At 36.3% G+C, this 19,638-nt stretch overlaps 1 protein-coding gene across 1 annotated transcript in view; it reads left to right on the top strand.

The window, feature by feature from the left end:
• Positions 1-3,186: 3,186 nt before the first annotated feature.
• LOC126016137 (NXPE family member 4-like) overlaps positions 3,187-19,638 on the top strand; it is a 119,202-nt gene continuing 102,750 nt past the window's right edge. The window contains exon 1 of the mRNA XM_049778680.1: positions 3,187-3,243. The gene's annotated coding sequence lies outside the window, so the exon portion shown is untranslated. The remainder of the gene's footprint in view (positions 3,244-19,638) is intronic.

Raw genomic sequence — 19,638 nt, forward strand, 5'->3', positions numbered from 1 at the left:
CTTACATATCTTTATTTCACACAGCTTTTGCTGAAGTATGATTCACATACACAAGCTACAACATGTAAGGACCACAATTGAGTTTGGTCACATGCCTATAGCTGAAGTCATGGGCACAATCAAGGTCATAAACATCCCCATCACCCCTCAGAGTTCACTTGTATCCCCTTGGGTTGGGTTGATTATGTTTTTGTATGTGTGGTAATAATACCCAATAGATCTACTGTCAGAATTTTTTTAAGTTATGCTACAGTATTATTAATGAAGATGCCTTTAGTCTCAATGTTATGTTTTCTTCTATGTACCTTATAGTTTCAGGACTGATAAGAATATCTTTAATACATTTTGATTTGACCTTGCTCATGGTGTTAAAGAGAGATCTGAGTTCACTTTTTTTTTAATGTGCTGACCAGTTGTCCCAACACCACTTTTGAAGAGTCTTTCTTTGCTTTATTTTGTGTTTCTTGTCCCTCAATAAAAGATTTATTTTTATGTCTGAGGGTTATTCTCTGAATACTCAAGTCTATTCCATTGATCTAAGGGTTTATCTTTATTTCAATACCAGGCTGTTTTAATGACTATTGCTTTATAATACAACTTAAAGTTGGGAAAGTGAGGCCTCCCATCTTCTTTTTCCTAAGGATTGTTTGAGCTATTTGTGGGCATTCATTGTTTCAAATGAATTTCAGGAGTGTTTTATCCTCTTCTTTGAAAAATGTCCTGGGTATCCTTAGAGGGATTGTATTAAATCTGTATTATGCTTCGGGGAGTATTGCCGTTTTCATTATGTTAATCCTCCCAATCCATGAACTGGGTATATGACTCCATTTCCTTGTGTCCTCTTTTATTTCTGGAAGCAGTGTTTTGTAGTTTTCCTTGTACAGGTTTTTCACCACTTAAGTTGACTTCAAGATACTTGAGTTTCTGAGGGACCATTGTAAATGGGATTTTTATTAGTTTCTGGGCCACTTCTGGCTACACTCAGAGATTACTCCTGGCTCTGTGCTCAGAAATTATTCTGGCCAGCTTGGGGGACCATATGGGATGCTAGGGATTGAACCCAATCAGCCATGTGTCAAGCAAATGCCCTTCAGGATTGGTTTTTTTTAATGTCTATTTTTTCTCTATCATTATTTGTATATAAAAAGTCCATGGATATTTTTGTGTTAATGTTCAGCCTGCCATTGATTTACAAATCTATTGTTTCTAGAAGCTTTTTGGTAGTGTCTTTAGGATTTTCTAAATATAGTATCAGGTCATCTGAAAACAGTGAGAGCTTGACCTGAAATTTGCGCAATACAGAAGTACAGTGTTTGGATGGCACATCTATAGATACACAGGAGAGTTATAATGTTCTCAGAATTTATTATGTCAGTTTGTATCATATGAAGGGTTCTATGTGAGAAGAATGAATTTTGGGGCAAAATATAAATGATAAAGTAATGATAAAATTAAAGAAAACTTGAAAAATCTAAATATTCAAGGAAGAATTGGCATAGATAGTATCTTTCACAAATGATAGAAACAGTCCAATTGTGTGTATGTGTGTATAAATGTGTATATAATTCCTGGGCCACACTAGTGATCTTTGGGTCTTGTATTACATTGAGTATGGTATGTTTAACTTGGTATGTTCAATCATGCTTGCAGCTCCAAAATGAATCCTACTTGGTCATGGTGTATGACCTATTTGATGAGACATTGGATCCTATTTGCTAGAATTTTGTGGAGAATCTTTGCATCTGGGTTCATCAAGGATATTTTTGTGGCATCTCTGTCTTATTTTGGTATTAGGGTGATATAAGCTTCATAAAACTATTTGTGAGTGTTTCTGTTTCTTCAATTTCCTAGAAAAGCCTGAGAAGGATTGGCTTTAGGTGCTGTTAAAAATAATTAACTAGTGAACCCATTTGGGCCTGGGCTTTTGTTTTTGGGAAGCCTTTTGATTACTATTTCAATTTCTTCAATATTATGTGTCTGTTAGGACATTCCAGATCATCTTAGTTCAACTTTGGGAGGTTATAGGAGTCCAAGAAGTTATTCATTTCTTTTAGGTTCTCTTGTTTTGTGACATAAAATTTCATTTAGGTTATTTATTCAATTTTTATGAGATTTAAACTTTTAAGCAATTGGGACTGGAGTGGTGGCACAAGCAGTTAGGCATCTGCCTTGCTTGCACTAGCCTGGGATGAACTGTGCGGTTTGATCCCCCAGAATCCCATATGGTCCCCCAAGCCAGGAGCAATTTCTGAGTGCATAGCAGGACTTATCCCTGAGTGTCACTGGGTGTGGCCCAAAAAATAAACAAAAAAATAAGTAATTAAGCCAACATATTGCCTATTGATTTGCTAACAATAAGATTCTTCAAGCCCAAAGTTATTGAAATCATTAGGAGTTTCATTAGTGACTGTTGTCACAAGGACCAACTAACACAGAAATATGGTGAACTCAAGTATCATGTACCTGCCCTGTCTGGGACACCACCAAATGACAATGGCCAAATACCAGTTTTCTCTGATCATGGAAGAGGGATCCTGGCAGGATTGTCCAGGAGATGGTTCAGGTCATCTTAGTAAGATCACCTGTCTCCTCTCCTCTTCCAACTCCATGTTCAATCATGCCCTGTTAGTAGTTTGAAACTAGACATGCAGGGGAAAATTTTTTAGAGAATTTAGATAATTTTTCTCTATTTCTTGACTATAATAGGAATTAATAGATATTTTGTGTGAGTTATTTATTTTTGTGTTGTAATCAATCTAACACTTACATAACTGTTGAATGTTGAAATTTTTAAGCAATAACTATATTTTTTTATTTGGTAAAAGACATGACATAAAATTTACCATTTTAACCATTTCAGGTAATACAAATTTATATCAAGCATATTCTCTTGTTCTTATCATCACCACTGTTGGTGGTGTCAGGTTCTGAGGTTAGAGACCCTGGTTTCTGTGCATATCCTATATCAAAGTCAAGATGATGTGGAACTTCATTTTAAAAAATATTTTGAAAAATCTCTCTGCCAATGTTTATTACCACCAATAGTATACAAATATCCTATGGGGACCAATCCCAGCTGTACAGGCTCAAAGCTGGGAGGCCAGAGAGTATTAAGAAATAAGAAAAATCATGGGGTGATGGTGCTCAGAGGTTACTCCTGGCTCTGAGCTCAGAAATCACTCCTGTCAGGGTTGGGAACAATATGGGATGCTGGAGAACAAGCCCAGGTCAGTAGTATGCAAGGTAAATGCCCACTCAGCTGTATATCACTCTGGCCCCTCATATTAGCAACTTTAGGGGTCTGGGGGAGACTTCACCTGGCAGTGCTCAGGGGTTACCTTTGGCTGTACAATTAGAAGTTACTCCTGGCAGACTCCAGGGACCATGTAGGATGCTGAGATCAATCCTGGGTTGATTACATGCAAGGCAAAAGCCCTATCCATTGTGCTATCACTCTGGTCCACATATTAACAAATTTAAAATATTCAGTAGCATTAAAAATAAAAGAATTGTTGTCAACAGATATCTATAAATTTATCTTGCAACACCAAATCTCTACACCATTAAACATGTTCCTGCTCCTACCCCAATCCTTGATAAGCATTTTCATCATTTCGACCACTTCTAGATACTTTTTGTTTTGTTTGTTTTGGGTAACATCCGCAGTGCTCAGGGGTTACTCCTGGCTCTTCGCTCAGAAATCGCTCCTGGCAGGCTCGGGGGACCATATGGGATGCCGGGATTCCAACCACCGTCTGTCTGCATTTAAGGCAAATGCCCTACCGATGAGCTATCTCTCTGGCCCCCACTTCTAGTTGCTTTTAAAGAATGGAGTCATATAATGTTTGTCCCTTAGTGTCTTTCTGACAGATATAAAGCATAATGTTCTTCTATAACAGGGAAAGAGAATTCCTTCTTTTTAAGACTATTTATCTTTGGTATGCCTATGCTACATTATTTGTTTGCTTGTGGTGGACATTCAAGTTGCTTCTATATGAGGAGCTTTTTTGTTTTAATTGGTTTGAGAACCACTACTAGAGCCTCTGTGCTCAGAGTTTACTCCTGGAAGTGCTCAAGGAACCTTAGCTGGTGCTTAGCTGGTATGTCAGGAAAGTTCCTTAGCCATTGTACTATCTCTCTGGTTCTTTATTTCCATTTCTTAGCTGTTGTGAAAAATATTGAAATGAATAAAAAAGTGTAATAAAAAGTGTATATATTTCTTTAAGATCCTGGTTTTGTTTAATTTTAATAGATTTTGGTTTGTGGAGTTTTTTATATAAAGCCAGCAGCAGGATTATTGGATCATATAATAATCCAATTTTTAATTTTTTTCTGGAGGAAGCTTCATTCTCATAGAGACAGTCTTTACATTCTTCCCAACAGTGCTTATGGAATCACCTTCCCTACATGCTCATCATGTTGGTGTTTTGCTATTTTCTTTCTTTTTCATGTTTTAACTTGCACAAAATTTTAGTTTTTATAATAATTTTTATTTTGACCAAAGTGAATTATAAATCATTCACAGTAAAATGTTGAATCAGGGGCATTTCCACCACCAATGTTGTCCTCCCTCTTCCCTGGTTCCCAACATGCATCCCATATCCTCCTCCTTTGCTCCCCAGGCTGCTAGTATAAGTGGTCCCCTCTGTTTCTAGCTTGTTGTAGATTGGGTATCGACCCTATTGTCGTTGGCTTTGGATTTGGTACCTAAGTCTGATCATTTTTTATTTCTACTCAATGTTCATACGACTGTTTGGTCTTGGTAACCTCCATTATTTCCCTCTCAGTTTGTGAGGCAGAACAAGATGGTTCAAGTTATGTGGTTCTGTTTGAAGGAAAGAAGAAAAAAGGGGGGGGGCAAAAATCAAACAAGCAAAAAAATGGGAGGAGTCCTTCTTGAGGCTATAAATATCTGTTTAAGAGAAGAAAGGGAAAAAGGAAGAAAAACATAGCAACAATACTATTAAAAAAATCTAACTAAAAACCCGAAAAGCACCACAACAGTAAACACAACAACCAAACAATAATCCCAGTCCCCCCCAAAAAAAAAAAAAAAAAAAAAAAAAAAACAGAGCTCAAAAACATAAATCAAAAACAAAGCAAACAAAACAGAAAAACAAAACCAAAAACAATAACAATAAAATTTAATTTGTCCACAGTAAATATTGGGGAGATTAGAAAGGGAATTCCCTTGGCCTAAGAGATACAGGGTTTCTCCACCCTTGAATATACTGTCATGGGCATAACTCCAGGTTCCTTACCTGTTCGTTTACTCTCCCCTAGGTCCTTTTGTGGTGTCTGGAAGCTATCCACTCAGTCATGGATGATGAGATCAGGCTTCTGTAACTAGAGGTCTTGGTATTTACACAGGTCATAGGATGGAGCCTAGGTTATTTTCTGTCCTTAGGAAAGTGATTGCTTTGATGGGTGTGAGATAGTACCTCATTGTAGCTTTGATTTTCATTTACCTAGTGATTAATGATGCTGAGAATATTTTCATGTGAATTGTCTATTTGTATAGTTCCTTTGGAGAAATAGCTACTCAAGCTACTTGTCTAGTTTGAATCAGGCAATTATGAATTGTACACATTCCTTATATCCTAGATACCAACCATTTGTCAAGTTCACCATACATAATTATTTTCTTCTGCACTGTAGTTTGTTTTTCACTATGTTGACATTATCTAAGATATGTATAAGTTTCTTTAAGGTTGGTCTTTATTTTATTTTGTTGCTGATGTCAGTGTCATAGCATTACTAAATACAATATCCTAAAGATTTTCTCCTGTTTCATTCTAAGTTTGATCATTTTAAAATTTAGGAATTTCTTCTGGTTAGACATTTAATTCACTTTTAAATAATTTTTGTACATGGTATATCATGTAAGTCCAGCTTCATTCTTTTGCTCTTGGATAATAAGTTTTTACCAAGTTTGTTCTTGAACAAGTTTGTTTTTACCAAGTTTGTTCTTGAACAAACAATACATTCCTCAGTAAGGCCTTAACACCCTCAGTGAAAACAATTAGGAGGGGTTATTTCTATATGTCCTATCCTCTTTCATTGGTTTATATCTTTATGACAGGAGGGGTTATTTCTATATGTCCTATCCTCTTTCATTGGTTTATATCTTTATGACAGTTCTATACCATTTTAATTATTGTTACTTTTTAATATCATTTTGAAGCCAGGCAGGCTGAGTTCCTCAATATTTTTTTGAAGATTGTTTTGGAGTGTGGAGGCTGGAGAAATAGTATAGTGGAGATGGCTTTTGCTTCCCACACTAACCCATGTTCAATCCCCACCACCCAATATGGTCCATGATGCCTTCCCAAAAGTGATCCTTGGGCACAGAGCCAGAAGTAAGATATGGTCCTCAAAAATAAAAAGCAAAAGCAACAAAAATGCTTTTCTTGAATATTCAAGATCCATTGAGATTTCCTACACAAGGCCCAATCCAAATGGATTAAAGACCTTGATATCAGACCCAAAACCATAAGGCATATAGAACAGCACATAGGTAAAATACTTCAAGATATTTAGATTAAAGGCATCTTCAAAGAAGTAGCATCTTTCTCTAAATACGTGGAAGTAGGAATAAACAAATGGAACTATATTAAGTGAAGAAGCTTCTGTACCTCAATGAAATAGTAAGTGATGAGGATACAAAGGCCACCCACAGAATGGGAGAAACTAGTCACCTAATACCTATCAGATAAGGGGCTAATGATCAAAGATATACAAGGTACTTAGGAACTTAACAAGAAAATCTAACCCCATCAAAAAATGGTAGAAGAAAAGAACAGACACTTCCTCATAAAAGAACTACAAATGGCCAAAAGGCACATGAAAAAAATGTTTCACATCACTAATCACAAATGCAAATCAGAACAACAATGAGGACCATCTCATGCCACAGAAACGGGCACAAATCACAAAGAACAGGAACAATTAGTGCTGGCAGGGATGTGGGGAGAAAGGAACTTTCATTCACCGCTGGTGGGAATGCCATCTAGTCCAGCCTTTATGAAAAACAATATGAAGATTCCTCAAAAAACTGGAAATTGAGCTCCCATATGATCCATATATATACATATATATATATGATATCCAGATATATATCCCACTCTTGGGGGATATACACAACTCAAAAATGTCTTATGCACATCAATATTCATCACAGTGCTATTTACAATAGCCAGACTCTGGAAACAACCAAGATGCTATTCAACAGATGAATGGCTAAAGAAACTGTGGTACATATACAAATAGTCTCACTCATCTATGGGTTTTAAGAAAAATAAAAGACATTACTGTAATAATACCCAGAGACAATAGAGAAGAGGGTTGGAAGGACCTGCTCACAATACAAAGCTGACCACAAGAGTGGTGAGTGAAGTTAGAGAAATAATTACACTGACAGCTATCATGACAATGAGTGGTGAAGGCAGTTAAACAAATTACACGAACAACTATCATGACAATGGTAGTTGGCGAGAGAAATAGAATGCCTGTCTTGAATACAGGCAGTGGGGTGGAGGAGGAGGAAGATGGAAGGCATGGGTGGTGGAAGGTTGCACTGGTGAAGGGAGGTGTTCTTTTATGTAACTGAAACCCAACTACAAATATGTTTGTAATCAGGGCGCTTAAATAAAAATATTATTTTAAAAAATTTAAAGAAACACCTGCCATTAAAATTTTGAAAAGATTGAATTGTTGGGGCTGGAGTGGTAGTGCAGGGTATAAGGCAGGGGTCTCAAACTCGCGGCCCGCGGGCTGTTTGCAGCCCTCCGTACAACATTTTGTGGCCCTGCCCTAGAGGAATCTTTTTTTGTTTTGTTTTGTTTTAGTTGTTTGGGTCACACCCCGCAATGTTCAAGGCTTATTACTGACTTTGCACTCAAGGATCACCCCGACTTTGCCTCCTGCGGCCCCCAGGTAAATTGAGTTTGAGACCCCTGGTGTAAAGCCTTGCACACGCTAGCCTAGGTAGGACCGTGGTTCGATTCCCGGCATCCCATATGGTCCCACAAGCCAGGAACGATTTCTGAGTGCATAGTCAGGAATAACACCTGAGTGTCACCAGGTATGGCCGAAAAACAAAACAAGACAAAGAAAAGATTGAATTGTAAATTTAATTTACATTGTAAATACAATTTACAATTTAATTGTAAAATTGCTATGGGTGGTACAAATATTTAAACTTTTACATTGAGTAGAATATTTTTCTACTTAATCTATCTTTGATGTTACAAGTAATTTTATCCTTTTTTAAAGCTATGGAAAATGTGATTATTTTTTTAAAATTTCCTTTCTATACTTGGTCATTGTTAGTGTATAGAGACACAATATCTGAGTGTTGATTTTTTGAACCCTAGAGTTTTGCTAAATCTGTTAGTCCAAATAAATTTTGTGATTTTGTGTGCATGTGCTTCTTTTTGTGTGTATGGAATCTTTTGATTTTCTAAATATAAGTTTAAACTATCTGGATACAGTTAATTCTACTGCTCACTTTACTATGTGTATGCCTTTCCCTCCTTAATTTCTCTGACTAGAACATCCGATGCTATATTTTAATACTAAGAGTGCTAAAAGTTCTTGTTTCTGATTGTAAAAGTAAAGCTTTAAGCATTTCCCTGTCAAATAGAATATTAGCTATTGATTTTTCACAGATGAATTTTTATTCTGAGGCAAATTATTTCTCTTTCTAGGATATTAAATGATTCTATTATTAAAAAGCATTATGTTTTGTCAAATGATTTTATGCATGGGTTAAAATGATCATGTGATCTGTCATTTTGTTAGTGGTGCATTATATTAATTTGTTATACATTAAACTACTTAATTTCCAAATATAAGTCTGACTTAGTCATAAATTGACTTAAAATATACTTGTTGAAATAGTTTTTTGTTTTGTTTTGTTTTTTTGTGGTTTTTGGGTCACACCCGGCAGTGCTCAGGGGTTATTCCTGGCTCCAGGCTCAGAAATTGCACCTGGCAGGCACGGGGGACCATATGAGACACCAGGATTTGAACCAATGACCTCCTGCATGAAAGGCAAATGCCTTACCTCCATGCTATCTCTCCGGCCCCTAAATAAACTTTATTATTATTTTTTGTTTTGTTTTTCAGACCACACTCGTTTGATGCTCAGGGGTTACTCCTGACTAAGTGCTCAGAAATTGCCCCTGGCTTGGGGGGACCATATGGGACGCCGGGGGATCGAACCGCTATCGCAATCTTTCCTTGGCTAGCGCTTGCAAGGCAGACACCTTACCTCTAGCGCCACCTCACCGGCCATTGAAATAGTTTTTAAGAATAAGATACTGGGCTAGAGCAATAACACAGCAGGGAGGGCATTGCCTTGCATATAGCTGACCCCATTTCGATCTCTGGCATCCTATATGATCTCCAGGCCTGCCAGGAGTAATTTCTGAGTGCAGAGCTAGGAGTAACCCCTGTGTGTTGCTGGGTGCGGACCAGAAACAAAAAAAGGAAAGAAAAAGAAAGGGAGGGAGGGGAAAAGGGAGGGAGGGAAGGGGGAAACAGGGAGGGAGGGAGAGAGGGAGGGAGGGAGGGAGGGAGGGAGAGAAGGAGGGAGAGAAGAAGGGAGGGAGAAAGGGAGATAAAAGAAAGATGAGTAGGATTCTTTTCTGTGACCAGAGTGTATACCCTCAGGGTCATGGCATAGAGGATTTTTAAAAATTAAGTACAGGTAGCCTGAAGACATTTGTTGCAAAACTTAGGAGCAATTTATGGGTTTGTTTTATTAGTTTTTAAAATTTGAGATAACAGTAGTTTGCATCATTGGTGCCATACATGTGTAATCTGTGGAAATGTTTCCTGGTCACAGGGCCATGAGAGGCCAGGGACTGAACTCAGGGCCCCAAACATGCAAAGCTCCTCCATGCCTCTTTTTCCCATTTTTAAATGAACTTATTATTTTCTTGTTCAGTTTTAAGAGTTCTTTATAACTTAGATTGGGGGGGGGGAATTCGGGCCACACCCATTTGATGCACAGGGGTTACTCCTGGCTAAGTGCTCAGAAGTTTCCCCTGGCTTGGGGAGACCATATAGGACACCAGGGGATTGAACCACGGTCCTTCCTTGGCTAGCGCTTGCAAGGCAGACACCTTACCTTTAGCGCCACCTCGCCGGCCCCTATAACGTAGATTTTTACCCCTTACATGTATGATGTGGAAATATTTCTCCCATACATTAGGATACCTTTTTGTTTCACAGGTAGATTATTTTATTGTGCAGAATTTTTTAAATTTCATGTGCCATTTATTTATTTTTTTATTTTGCACATTTTCAGCTGAGGTCTACTCAAAAATGTTGCCAAAGCCAATGTCATTGAGTGTTTTGTTTTGTTTTACTTTTTATTTTTATTTTTTTTTTTTGGTTTTTGGTTTTTGGGCCACACCCGGCAGTGCTCAGGGGTTACTCCTGGCTGTCTGCTCAGAAATAGCTCCTGGCAGGCATGGGGGACCATATGGGACACCGGGATTCGAACCCACCACCTTAGGTCCTGGATCGGCTGCTTGCAAGGCAAACACCATTGTGCTATCTCTCCGGGCCCTTGTTTTACTTTTGTATGTTCATTATGGTCTTACATTGCAATCTAATCCATTTCAAATTTTTGTTTTTAGTGTAAGATAGTAGTTGTTTTATTCTTATGTAAATTTTGTCATTTACTCAGCACCATTTTTTTAGAGAAAATGTCTCCAATATATGTTTTCATCTTCTTCATCAAACATTAACCGCCCATATGTAGACTTATTTCTGGGATCTCAGTTCAATTACGTTGAACCATATGTCTATTTTTGTTCCAGTATAATATTGTTTGGATTAGTGTATCTTTGTAATATGTTTGAAGCTGAAGCAGTTGAGGCTTTCCATTTTGGTTTTGGTTTTGGTTTTTACTCAGAATTTTTAGCTACATAGGGTTTCTTGCTTTATACAATTTTAGTATTGTTTATTCTAACTTATTCAATTTCACTGGAGTTTTTAAATAAGAATTACACTGAATCTATGATGCTTTGGTAGAATTGTTTATTTTTATTGGATGGGGGCACTGTCATTGATACCCAGCTAGTATCAAGGCTTGAACTCAATGAGATCAAGGCTAGTATCAAGGCTTGAACTCGACGAGTACAGGACTAGTGTTTAAATATTCAGTTTTGGGGACTAGAGAGACAGCATGGAGGTAGGGCATTTGCCTTGCATGCAGAGGATGGGGGTTCAAATCCAGGCATTCCATATGATCCCCCAAGCCTGCCAGGAGGGATTTCTGAGCGGAGAGCCAGGAGTAATCCCTGAGTGCTGCTGGGTGTGACCCAAAAACCAAAAATAAAATAAAATAATATTCTGTTTCATTCAGGCCAGTGGTGATTGGCAGTCAGTGGTCCTCAAAGCACTCCAGTTGGCAGTGGTTGGGAGACTCTGGGTTCTGGAATTCGAGCTCATATACTTATGCAGAGCATGTGCCTGTCTCCCTGGCCCTTACAATAGCTTCTCTTCTTCCTTCTTTCTTGTAGTTTAAATAACATGCTTACAGTAGTGTTAACTTCTATTGTTTTGGTGAAGTCAGTGCACCTTTCACCACCAGAAAGTGCTGAAGACTTTCCTCTACTGTTTCTGTATCACCCTCATCTGTCTCTTCCTGCCCTGCCCAGATCTGACTTCCCTTGGTTATGTTTTTATGTTCAAAGACCAAGAGTGTGTCCTCATTGGATAGTGTCCATTCCCTTATTTTGTCTTTCTATATAACACAGAGGATTATCCAATATTCATTCTTCTTTCCATGACTTATATCACATAACTTGATGTCTTCCAGTTCCATCCAACTTGCAGCAAATTCCAAAAGTTAATCCTTTCTTAAAACCTTATATTAGTATCCCATTGTGCCTATATACCAATCTGTTAGACATTTAGGTTGTTTCCATATATGATAGGCAATTTTAATAGTGTTCATTCTTCTAGTTTATGTACACATAAGATCTCTTTCTTTCAACAATATAAAGGTCTTTCACCTCCCTTAAGTTTATTCCTGGGTGCTTCATATGTAAATAACTGTATATGGAGTAGTTTGATTACTTAAATTGCTTCTATTATTTTATCAATGCAAGATAGAAGTTTGCAGGAAAGCAAGGCTCATGTGCACTGATATTTTTAGTCTGTCACCTTATTAGTAATTTTTAGTTGTAATCTCTAGGATTTTCTATATATATTAGTGCTCCATCCTCCAAACAGTGAGTTTTTATTACTACTTTTTATTACTGCATTTTATTACTATATATTGCTACTTTTATTACAGCTTGTCTAGTTTAAATCATTTATTTCTCTTTTAATATGAGTTGTTTTACGCTGTGCCTAATTTCTCTGACTAGAATGTCCAATACTACATTGAACAATAATAGCAAAAATATATTGTAATTTTGTCTTATGCCTAAGATACCTAATACCTTGGAAAAGCTGTTAGTCTCTTGTCATTGTACATGATTTTAGCTGTGAATTTGTCATAAAGGACTTCAACATATTTAGGAATGTAACTCCTGTCACAATTTTCCTGGTCATTTTTATTATAAATATTGAATATCTTCAAGTACTGTATAGATATGATTATATTTTTCTGTTGATGTATACTTCATTTTTTGTTTTGCATATGTTGGTACCATTGTTGCCTTCGTAAAACAAAACCCACCTATCAGATTGTATATTCATTTAATTCTTTTACTATATTGTTAAATTTGGTGTGCTGAGATTTTTGTTGGGGATTTTTAAATCTAAGTTTATTAAGGAATATTGGTCTGGAGTTTTTCATTTTTTAATGTCCTTGTCTGTTTTTGGCATGAAAATAATGTTGGATACATACAGTGAATTTGACTACATTTTCTCCTCAATTTTTTTGTTACAAGAGTTTGAGAATGATCAACTCCAGACATTTTTGAGTGTAGAACTCACTAGTGAAGCGTTTTTGATTCTGGGCTTTTGTTTTGGGAAGATTTTTGTTTTATAACTGAAATTCATTGCTTATAATTGGTCTACTTAAATATTTTAATTTCTCCCAGATTCAATCTCAGAGGGTTGTAGAACTCTAAGAATCTTTTCATATCTTGTATTTTTTCTAATGTATTGGTAGATATGATGCTTTTCACATGCTGTTGAATTTGACATTCTAGCATTTTGCTTATGACTTTGCATCAGTATTTATTAGGGATACTTGTCTACAGTCCACTTTTTTTGTGTTTTCTAGTGTGGGTATAGCTTTTCTATGAACTACTCCTGCTTCATAGAATAAGTTCCCTCCTCTTTGGAATGGTTTGAAAAGGACAGGTGTCTTATTTAAATGTTTGGTATAATTCACCAGTAAAATTATCTGGTCCTAGTCTTTTCTTTGTTGGGAGGTTGATTACTGCTTCAACATCTCCACTGAATAAAGTTATGTCTTTTCATATTTATTCTTGATTCAGTCATAGCAGATTGTATGTTTCTAGGAACTTATCATTTTTTCTAGCATGTCTAGCTTGATGAATGATTGTTTGTAGCAGTCTCAACAATCTTTTTTGTTCCTATAATGTCAGTTGTATTTCCAATTCTAACTTTAAGTGTTGGATTAGAAGAGTAAAAAAGAGCTTTATTTATTAGTATTTTTTTTGTCTTTTCAAAATAAACCAACTCTTCGTTTTATTGATTCTTTTCTTTGTTTTTGACTTGGGTTACAGCCAGTGATTCTCCTGGCTCTGCATTCAAGAATCACTCCTAGCTGTGAACTATATGAAAATCCAGGGACAAAACCTGGGTTAGTGGTGTGCAAAGCAAGCAGCTGCCTACTGCATTATGGCTCTGACCCAGTTTTCTTGATTCTTAATTTGGGGGTGGGGTGGGGTGGGATTTGGCCACACTCTTCAGTATAAAGGAGTTGTTACTCCTGGCTCTGCTCTTAGAAATCACTCTTGGTAGTGCTGAAGGACCATCCACTTTTTAAATTTTATTGTATTGAACCATTGTGATTTACAGAATTTTTCAGAGTTGAATTTTAGGTATTCACTAAATCAAGTTGACCACCAGTGTTGACCTTCCTCCACCAATGTTCCTAGAGTGCATCCTATATCATGACCACTGCCCCCTTATCCTGCCAGTATAACAAGCCCATTTTAAGTTTAGATTGCTATAACTTAGGTCTCTTGATTCTATTGTTGACTTTGAATTGGATATTTAGTTCTGTCCTTTTCTTCTCCACCAATGCACCTGAGACCACTTGGCACTGGACCCTATCTTTTCCTTTTTTCCTTCTTAATTTTATAGAAAATGCAGAAATATGAGGTAAAGCAAGATAATTCATGTCCAGGGTTCTATAAAAAAAAGTAGGAGCTTCTATCTAAAAGATAAAAAAAAAGGAGTGGCATTTTTTTGTATAGGCACAGCAAAAGTTGGAGAAAATAAAAAAAGAAAATCCTTGGTCTAAAAACAGGGTGTCCTAATCCATGAAGCATCCTGCCTTAAGACCAAATATAGGTTCTGGGCATACTAAATTGTCTAATCCCAAAGTCTTTTATCATGATCCCAGGAAAACTTCTCAATCACGGTTGTCATAGTCAGGCTTCTGTAATTAGAGATCTTGGGTTTCACACAGATTCTATATCAAAGTAAAGATGTCATGGAGCATCTTCTGATTTCATCTCACCATAAGATGGCGATGCACACACAATGATTATATCTAATACAGAGCAAAAGATGGGAACCACCTATAGATAGGACTAGACTATGGTCCACTTAGCATAGGATTAACTACACCTAATCCCTCACCTTATACAGGAATGTATGATGAGGCTGGTAACAGAGGAGTGGTGCATGAAGGGAAAAAAGTGTCTTATTATAAATTGCCCTTTTTTTAAGAAATACTATTAAGAGCAATGCCTCTTTAATTTCATCTTACACAGGAACAAAAAAATTTACTAAAAAGGCAAATAAAGAAGGCTGTGGAAGGCTTGGACCAAAGTAGTACATGATTGGAGATCTAAACCTGGACCCCCAGACATAGATTTAAAATGGTGAATTTACAGCATATTAAATATAATTAAAATCTTGCTCACAATTCAGGCTGAGCAGGATTCTAAAATCAAGTAAAGATTAACCACATTAAACATCAGTCTTAGGTCACGTAGTTAATATAGACAATCACAGAGTGCCATTGTTTAGAAACAGTAAGATTAAATCGGATTCTTGACGAGGTCAGCATGCTTAGAAAATTGTTAATAATGTGTTGAAATGAGGAACCTGTAAATTAATGTATTTTGATTTTTTGCCAATATCCTGCTTTTAGATGTATACATAACCTAGAAAAATAAATGCAGTTGCTCTGTAGCAGAGGCTCAAGCCAAAGCTCTTAGCCACTTTCCAGAAAAAAAAAAAAAAAGATGGCGATGCAGGGAAACCTGCCCTGAAAACAAGTTGTTGCTATTTCCAAGTCATCAAGGTGTCATATGAAGCTACTCTGAAGCAAGTCAGTGCCAGGGCAGCATTAGGGTCTTCCCTGGTAGAAGTTCTTCTATTCCTGGTGTTGGTGCAGAAAACTGTGCTGGCTCTAACTATGCTATCCAAGTTTTAGGGGTAAATGGCCAATATCCAATTGACTGAAGCCTATATCAAGTCAAATGACAAATGACAATGACTATAATAAATGTTCAGGGTTGAAAGGTTCTCCCCCCACAATATAAAATTTATGAGTTCCTATCCATATAGGCAAGAACTTCTTTCTATATATAAGATATCCCCATTTTAATGTGCCTATCCAAAAAAAAAAAAAAACAATGCCACATGATACTGCTATTGTGCATATGGGGGCTAAAATTAACAAGTTAAACAATCCCTATAACCTGTTTTTAACATAAACTCAGAATCCAAGAGAAACTTATCTACTGGAATTTCCTACTAAACAAATTCAAAAAAGGATGGGGAAAACTACTACATAAGAATATACACAATAGGAATTACACCTATAAAGAAAACACAACTAAAAAAATATGGGAAGAAAATATACATTTCCCTTTTAAGTATTTTGAAATAGTTTGGGAGGAGGATAAAATCCGGAGCACAGCTTTAGCCCTCGACCTGGTCTTGTGGAGTCTGAAAGTGTCTCCAGCAGTCACAGAGCTGGAAATGTACTCAAGCCAAGGGTCTCTCAAAAGCCGAATCTGGTGGTGAACAATGGTCCACAGAAAAGGGAGGTGGGAGAAAAGGGGCCACCAAGAGCAAATCAGCAGCTGCAGCAGCAGCAACACAACAGCTTCTTCCCAGGCCGAGGCAAGGTGGGCTGGAAGATTGTCCTTTCACTTTCAGAGCCAGCTAACATTTGAGTGGGGTGAGGGAAACGTTCCAGTTCCTGAGGAGTTAAGAACTGATTGTAAAAAGGGTTAAATGGAGGAAAATAACAAAGCAGTGGTGAGAGTGAAAGTAGAGAAAAGGATTTGTAAAGTGACAAGAGGAGGGGACTAAGGAAGGGTTATATATAACATGGGGAAGGATTATATACAACATAGACAGACACTATGTACATTACAGTCGGACATTAGACAGACATAGGTGTGGCCACCACACACTTTCAGACACACACAGAGACAGATAATACAGATCAATGTGTAGGTTGCACTTGAAAAACTGACCCAGTGGAACAGGTCAGAATGCTTAAAACATATAAAGCCATCAATTCAGATAGAAAGGTTTTCCATTTTCTAGGCAAATCATCATTGGTGAGGATAAACGGTACTGAAGACAAACTTCCTGGGTTAGATTATGCATAGAGAATTCTTAAACAATCATAATTTTTAAGTCCAGAATACTAAGCAATAATATAATGAGCACTGTAAAAGGAGTATACACAATGAAGTATTGTTTAATGGGTCTTGACATCCAGATTCCTTTCCTGAAAGCAAACTGAAAGCATGGACATTATGATATAATAGTAACCTTGCTTTAATTGAAATTAAATTGCAACAACATAATGAATGAGCACTGTAGCAAGAGTCGATGGCATGTAGCAAGAGTCTATTCCAATGTTATCTGTGTCCATAAACATTAGGTCATATTGGCAGGAATAATTAAACAGAAAATGAATAGATTAGAATATTTGTCAAGACACTATCATGAAGAATATTGTATTTTGAATCTAAAATAATATAGCACTGTAATGTAAAAAGAGGGCAACGATCTATATCTCCAGAAACTACTGAGAACAAAAATATTAATTAATATTATTTGTCTTTGGTATGCCATAGCAGTTTGTAACAGAAAGTATTGCTTTGCTTTAGGGACTTTCCCTAGACATTTTTAATACTTGCTAACTAACTTACACTCTAAACAGGTTTAGCCGGGATAACATTGGGCTATTGAACTTTACCAGGTATAGATCCCTTTCATATAAGCTTATCGTTTTTATTGCCCCCTTCCAAAAACCAAACCTTAGTAAGTTATTTACTTGTTATAAGCCCCTAGATTTAAAAAAAAAAACTGTTCTCTCAGGAAAAGGAAACTTGATAGGAATACTTGGCTTCTTGCTAAACTCTTAATTCACATCAGTATGACACATAGGGCTTAGCTAGAGAGGAACTACTTTGAGATGTGGAAACTTACCTTCCTTTTATTCTCTGGGCTCCTAACTCTAAGTATCTATTTATAGGTATGTAAACCACCTAGAGCCATGTGAATTGTTTTGAATATCAAACAGTGCACACATAAGTTTCTGTTAACAAGTGATGTGTTTTACTTTGCAAAGAAACAAAATGTGAGCATTTTACTTCATATCTGTGACTGGCATTATACTTCATTAAAAATCCTAATCTGGACATTAAACTTTGAACATTGTTCTCCCACATATACATTGTGTGATCTCTTATTTCTTCATATTTTGCTGCCCGTGCATTCACTCTCCTTGAGGGAACTCAAAGAAGTTCTCTAAAGCAACTGGACCCAAAAGCTAGTCTGCAGTATTTGGGTCTAATCTCAAGGTCTTTAATCCACTTTGAATTGACTTTTGTATAAGGTGTGAGATATACCTCAATCTTTAATTTCTTACACATGGTGATCCAATTGTCCCAAAACCATTTGTTGAAGAAACTGTCTGTTCCATTTCAAATTCTTGGCTCCTGTGTCAAAGATTAGTTGACCATATACTTGGGAAGGTTGTCACTGGATATTCTATTCTCACCCATTGGTCTGAAAAATCTTTCTTTGTTTCAATACCATGCTGTTTTGATCACTATGTCTTTGTAGTAGAGCTTCAAATTAGGTAATGAGATGCCTTCTAGTTTTTGTTTTTCAATGTTGATTTGGCTATCCTAGTTCTTTTATGGTTACACATGAACTTTATAATTTATTGTTCTAAATATTTAAAAACTGTCTGAATTTGAATAGGGATGGCATTAAATCTATATATGTAGTTTAGTTAAGATGGTCATTTGATGATATTTATTCTTCCAATTCATGAACATGAATGTTCTTTCATTTCCCTAGGTCTTCTTCAATTTCCTTCTGAAGTGTTTTTGAAGTTTTCTTAATATAGGTATCTTTCCTCCCTTATTAAGTTAATTCCAAGTACTTGATAGTTTTGGACCCTATTTTATATGAGATAGACACTTTGATATCTTTCTCCTCAGAGTTATTATTTGTATAAAGGAATGCAACTGTCATTGTGTATTGACTTTGTAGCCAGCCACTTTACTGTATGGTTTATTGTTTATAGGAGTTTTTTTGTTATTAGACCATTATTTATTTAAAATAATATCCTAAACCATTACAAAAATAAATCAAATATTGCTTCTATTTTTCAAGTGGCAGTCTTTATCATAGAAAATAGAAAGAACATTTTAAAAACTAAACATTACATTGAAGTTATACCAAATTTTAACAGTGACTCGTTTTCGTTTTACAAATTTTCAACCTTCATTGCAATGTACAGGTGTGCAACAAAAGTGTATGCATATAATCATAGACACCCATTTTTATATGGGAATGTTACTCATTAAATACACACAAACCCTAGCCAAGAAGGCTGTTGTGCTCTAAAAGTGACACCACTGGGCCAATTTTGTACAAAATACAAAAAACAGGGTATAATGAGAAACATTTCACATTTCATTTACCATTTCAGTTATAAGAAATAATTGCATCTTAAGAAGGAAAATCAGTTTAATTTTTCTAGATAAATATTAGGTCTTAGTCTACACTAAATTATGACAGGTTTAAAAAGCCTTAGTCAATAAAAATATAGTTAACCTCAAATATTCTCAATAAACTATATGAACTTCAGGATAAACATCATTGTTTTACATATAATTATTTTTAGTAGGAAGGGGGTTATTAATTTAGAGTAGATTCTCAAATTTTCTGTGGACTCCTTAGGGTCTTCAATGTATATCATCATGCCATCTGCAAATAGAGATAGTTTGACTTCCTGTTTTCCGATTTGGATTCCTTTGATTTCCTTCTCCTGTCTGATTGCTATTGCTATGACTTCTAATACTAGGTTGAATAAGAGTGGGGATGGTGGACCTCCTTTTCTAGTGCCTGACCTTAATGGAAATGCTTTCAGTTTTTCACCACTAAAAACAATGTTGGTTGTGAGATTTTTACTGTTACTAT

This window comes from Suncus etruscus, chromosome 8 (genome assembly GCF_024139225.1).
Source record: "Suncus etruscus isolate mSunEtr1 chromosome 8, mSunEtr1.pri.cur, whole genome shotgun sequence".
In the NCBI taxonomy this organism is placed as follows: Eukaryota; Metazoa; Chordata; class Mammalia; order Eulipotyphla; family Soricidae; genus Suncus; species Suncus etruscus.